The 6066-nt window shown below is 36.7% G+C and overlaps 1 long non-coding RNA gene across 1 annotated transcript in view; it reads right to left on the bottom strand.

The window, feature by feature from the left end:
* The window catches only part of LOC108448587, a 34851-nt gene extending 34453 nt beyond the window's left edge, over window positions 1–398 (bottom strand). The window contains exon 1 of the long non-coding RNA XR_001864540.1: window positions 306–398. This is a non-coding gene — a long non-coding RNA (uncharacterized LOC108448587). The remainder of the gene's footprint in view (window positions 1–305) is intronic.
* Window positions 399–6066: the final 5668 nt, after the last annotated feature.

The raw sequence follows: 6066 nt of genomic DNA, 5'->3' as shown, positions 1-6066 counted from the left end.
CATTCCTGCAATATTCTGGTCTGGACAAGGGATGTTACTCTTACCTGAGATCTCAAGAAAAACAGTGGTTAGATGACTTGGTACCTAAATTCAGTAGCTGAAATAAAGGCATGCTAAATGACAGGATTAGGCTCCCTGCACACACAGTCATGGTGGTGACTGGCATGTCACTGGCAAATGAGAAAGCATTTACATGGCACGTAGAAGATTAGGGATTAAATCACTCACGTTCACATACAGGGTCTCGAGTTTGAGTCCCTGTCTGAATTCAGTCTCAGACTCATGTCTGGATCAAGGACTCCTACCTTTTAGGCATTATTTCAGGAATCACTGGGGCCACGTGTCTTTCTGCTTCCTTAGCTAAAGCTCTTCTAATCTGTAAAATAAAATATTTAGATTTTAGTCAGGATAAGGAGCAGAACTTGGGTCACTTCTCTTGCAGACAAGTCTCCAATACAGCTGAGGAACCATCCCCTAACTACACTCAAAGAACATTTTATTCATGAAATACAAACACCTTGAATAGCACGCACACACTGGGGGTGGAGGGGGTGTGTGTCTTAGGAAGCAGGTTCCCAATTGCTGCATGCCTTGCCAAGACGAGGCTGCCTCTGAGGGAGCTCCAGTGCTTGGGCAACCCACACTTGGCCACAGACTGCCCTGAGAGGCTGAGTGCACAGGCAACCTACACACGGGCAGGGGAACTGATTAAAACTGGCAGCAGAAGACCAGTAAGAGGCTTAAAGCTGCAGACCAAAATCTGCACACACAGCACCAACCTCCTGCACCACTCCTCACCTCAGTGGAGGAATTTGTATGGAGCAAGTGTAACCCTTAATAAAAATGAGAGAAGTTGAGACTAGGAAGTGGGAGGACAGGTGTTTGCCTGGAGTTGAATTTGGGAAAAGGGGAAGCATAATGTTTCTTTGTTTAATTGTTTGTGTTCTTTTCTTCTTAATACACAAAACATTGATCAGAAATTTCTGTTAATAGGCAATAAAGTATAAATTTCCCATGTTCCTTTTGCTCATGGTGTCCACTTGAGCAAAAAGACCAAATTCCTCCACAATTGTATGAAGGTCCTATGTCCATGAAGCACCATCTCATGGAAGGTGAGCACCAAAGTAACCATCATCAACACAGAAGCACTGATACACACATTCCTGTTCATATTTGTGAGTCAAGAAGTGTTAAACTCAACATACCCCCATAATAAAGAGGTATAAGAAATGTAGGCTCACTGAGATGTTTCTTTCAGGGTTTCTACACCACTTGCAACATGAGGATAAAGAGGATGGTGTGTTGCCAGAAATGTGTGTCAAGCAGGCAGGGCTACAATACTTGAACTTGTCTGTCTCATGGATTCATGCATCTATGTCTCAATTTCTCTTCCAGAGAAGACCCTAATATTTAGTGATTTTAACCTTTTTTGACCTAAAAACCTAATCCGTTTTCTTGCTGAGATTCTCTAATTTTGACTTTATCATCCAATTTTAACCTTTGCTGGTTAACCTTTACTTTTCTTCAAAACAAGAGTCAATTATGTTTACTAGCTTGGTACTGACAATCATGGCCTGGTTTGTTTTATACTGCACTGATTATGTTTAAAAAAAACCCAACAAAACAGCATAGCAAAATAAAAAAAAAATCATTCAGACAAATAGCTTTTTTACATTGATAGAAATGTTTAAAATCTTTGAGGCCAAAGAATGCCCATCCCTGAAGTTTTGGTTCCAGAAAGTGACTAATTCTTTTTATGCAAATAAACAGACATTTATCTGCTTTTGAATCTATACCTCAATAAAATCTGTAAGCAACACAGCTTAAAAGTTCCTGGGAAACATAGCACGAACATGTGAAAAACAACATACCATTTCACTTCTTGTAGTAATTTCAACTGCAGACTTTAGCAGTTGTATTATAGTAAACAAACCATACAAGTCTGATCTGATCATACAGCCAGTAAGCAGGCACACAGTTCCTCTTAATGTATATTAAAAATTCTTGGCACCTTAATGCAAACAAACTGCAATGAAAAAATATCAGCATGAGTAACCCTGCATGTCGTGCTTAAGATTCCCTTCATTGCCCCAGGATCAGTCTTCCTTGCTTCTTGTGCTGAAATTCATACAATTTCATGCCTCATGTAGGCCTGAGACAAGGAAGAAAATGTTTTATTTTCTCATCGAGAATATTTTCAAGCAGTCTTTCAGAAGCTTCATGCAGACACAGTATCAGCTCCCTCTGAACAATATTCATTTCATGCCTCTGCATCTATAGACATGCTTTGGTATATCTCTGGTGACATCCAAGGAACAACCACATCAAACTTTCAGGGTAGCTACATGTTCAGTATTAGAATTCAAGTTGTAATTTTAATGAATGAAATGGCCAGGCAGTCAGAATTGCCCTAGCTTGAATTTGGTAAGAGCGAAGAGAATAAGAGTCACAGGCAGAAAATTTTCCTTTATAAAGAAATTCAGTTTTATTTAGCAGTTGACTTTTGCAACATATCTGCTCCTTGAAACCCAACAGCCCTGAATGGCTCTGAGAACTGTTTTAATGCCAGAAATGCTTTTACATTTAAAGTTTAATTACAGACCATATTTTTATCTTCTTATGCCAGACAAAACTTTTAGTAGTCAGTGGGAGTCCTATACATCTAAAGTTACCTCTGCAAAGGAAACACAAACAAGTAAAGATATACTGTCAAGTAGATTTGAAATAGCACTTAAAACCTTTCTGCAATTGGAACTGTAAAGAAAATTTTAGCTGTTTAAAATACAGTTTCTCTAAATGGCAGTATGTTTCAAAAAAGTTGTTAGCATCTTCCATGTCAAAAACTTGAGATATATCTTTAGAGAAATTATTACTTGGCAATTCCAGTTCACTCAACATAGAATTTTTTGCTGTCTGTGTATCAAACCTTGCACTGATGTCTCTGTTCCAGATGTCAGTACTCCAGGTTTTTCAATCACAACCATTTAAGTAAAGATCAAGTTGCCACCTTATCAAGACTCCTCTTTCTTTTCCTTCACTTCAAATTCATTTAAAGTAATTTATCACGTTATAAACCCAGTATAACTTCATTCCTTTTCTTGTGGCCCTGTCAAACTGAATTAGTCTATAATTTTGTCTTCCCTGAATGAAAATTTGTATAAGACAAATATGCACCTGTTCGCAGTACATTTGTGTATAATTTATCATTACATCATAAAAAATAGTAGACATTCAGTTTTGAAAACTAAACACTCAGTTATTGGTGCAATAAATTGGTGCTATGAACAAATAACTTGCTGAAGGCAAGAGTGTTGCAGATGGTGCTGGAGAGGACTTTTCTGATGATTTTGCTCATAAGTAACACTTTTTACCATTAACTGAATAACTTCCTTTATCAAGTATTTCTTTTTTCCATGGCAATTCCTGAAAATATCATATTTACATTGCATATATATGTTATATATAACTTAAAAATAAAGAGAGAACATTTTAAATGGTTTTGCATGTCTGAAATCAACTCTTCCCTAGCAATTGTTGGGACATAAAACTGCTCTGTAAAAGAATGTAGCAAATATTCCTGTCTTGTAGCTTTCTGATACCAGGTTTTCTCCAACAAAAAAGTATGAGGATTTAAAATGCGTAACACATATGTACAGTTACAGCAAAATAAACTCAGCAATTTTTAACTGTTTGTTTTTATCTTGATTGGTACATTTTTCTTGCCTTTTCTTCAAAACTCCATCTAGTGAAATATAACCTATTTCTTCTATAATACACAAGTTACCATCATCATTAGGAAAATTTACAGTCAAGAAGAGAAAATGACATAATACAGGAATAGTTTCTTGTTGACAAGAGGGAAGCTTTTGCCCAAAACAGAACACTGATCTTACTACTTAAAGATGCTTCACAAATAAAACATTTTCCCAAGAAACATTTAAGGTTGCAACACCCAGAAAGTCCCAGAACTCCTAGGAAATATATTGCTAATGCCGTACAATGACTAAGATTTCTAAAAATGGTATCGAAAGAATGAAGGTCAAAAGGAACAGACCGAAGACACAAACATGTTATGTGGTTTGGCTTTCCTCATCAAGCAGCACAGCTCTACAGGTCCCTGGCAGATACTTGTCCTGTCCCTTGTATCACACCATACTGGGACAAGTTATACCTACATCATTTTCACATGGCCTTCCAGTTCCTGTCCGACTTGTAATCCTTGCACTACTTGACCTCTCAAGCAATCTCCATTCTACTCACCAAATACACTCACTCTCACCCTCTCTTCTGCATTTTTCCTGGTTCTTATGCCAGGAAACCAATGCTTTCCATGACCCAGCAGCTGGATTTAGAGAGAGAACAGTTCAAATCTAGTACTGTTTATAAGGACAAATGATGCTCTTTGTACATTCAAAAACAACCTCTTGTTGCCTTGTCCTAAAATTGGACTTCTCCTCGGCGAGGTCAACTTAACAAAACATGACCAAGTCATGTCAATGATATTATAAGCCAAGAACATGACAAGAATTTTGAAAAAACAGAACTGCAATGCCATTTTCAAAATGCTTAAATGTTTATTTTAATCTGATTGCTGACCAAATTTCCCAGGGAATTTTAAAACCAAAGTGACATGAGGTGTACAAAGTTATTGGAAGTTTGCTTTCTTTCTGATGACATTGGGGATTATCTGTAAATTCCTGGCATTTGATGAGCCTTGCATTGATAATATCTTAAAGAAAAGACTGAAAGCAGTCATGGGAAGAAGAACAGGCCTGAGGTTAAAGCAGTGTAATGAGCCTAAGGAGAAATAGGATCATTTTTGAAATTTAGCAGACATATAAGGATGTCATTTTTATGATTCTTCAATCTTTCAAAGATGTAGACTAAGAAAAATGATAGATCATCCATATCAGATTTTGGGCTCATGATTACTTTTTATCACAGCTCTGTCAAGTACAATGTGTTTAGAATTTCAGTTGAGATCTCCAGGACCTAGGGATATATACAAACCAACAATAAAAAAAAGCTATTAGCTTCTAGCACAAGTAAAAATTAGATTACCATACTGTGGTAATCATTTAATAGATGAAATTACTAAGACAAATTCTTTATGTCCTTTTAGGATTGTCAAAATTTTAATTACTTCCTGAAATAAATATTCTTCAGCATTTCACACTTCTGTAATTCTTCAGCAAATATTAACTGTTTTGGCTGAAACCTTGGATGTTTTCAGGATGATTCAATTATTACCATCTGAGAGATTCTGATGTCTGCAGAACTTCAACTGAATAAGGCCAGTCTAACCTCTGAAAAACATGAGTTGACTTAGAGTGAAGAAAGGATTGCAATAACACAACAGATCCTTACTGAGAATTCGGACTGTACTAGGCATGCTCAGTTCCCACAGAATTCACCTTTTGTGTTCCCACACAATTCACCTTTTAGCTGAATTACTGCACAGGCCAGTACACTCTGGTTCAAGTTTTAATGGATTTACTGTATTTGCTATATTTCCCACACTTGCAGTCAGTTACCACTGGGGGGAGAGTACAAGCAAACCAAAGGCAACTAAATTTTCATATATGCTACTGAAATCCTGCCAATCCTAAAAACAATGATACTTCATATCCCTTCTTCCTCCTAGGTTTAAACCTGTTTTCATATTTTAACAATCTTCTCTAGGTTGAGATGGATTGTATTAAATTTTATTAATTCCAAGATTTCTCTTTCAGCAGAATATTGTGGGTGCAGGGGTAGACATGGTGATACAGTGTCAAAATGAAAATTTATAACAGAGCTGGGGCACAACTTCAGTTACTGAGTTATTACTTCCATTCCTTAGAAACCCACTTTCCTCCTCGTGCTATGCCATCAACATTCTGGAATATTAATAAGTGGCTTTGAGGTCATCTCCAGCACCTCAGCTATGTAAGGATTTCTCAAAATTTGGAGAGAAAAAACATGAACCTTGTAAGAATCCAGGACCAGAAATAGATCTATTTTGATGCAATCACATCTCAAAGAAAAAAAGTATTATATTATTTGCATTCAAAATGTCTAAATTTT

This window comes from Corvus brachyrhynchos, unplaced genomic scaffold (assembly GCF_000691975.1).
Source record: "Corvus brachyrhynchos isolate BGI_N302 unplaced genomic scaffold, ASM69197v1 scaffold115, whole genome shotgun sequence".
In the NCBI taxonomy this organism is placed as follows: Eukaryota; Metazoa; Chordata; class Aves; order Passeriformes; family Corvidae; genus Corvus; species Corvus brachyrhynchos.
Note: the sequence above shows the minus strand (reverse complement) of the source record. Positions and strands in the feature narration are given on the sequence as shown.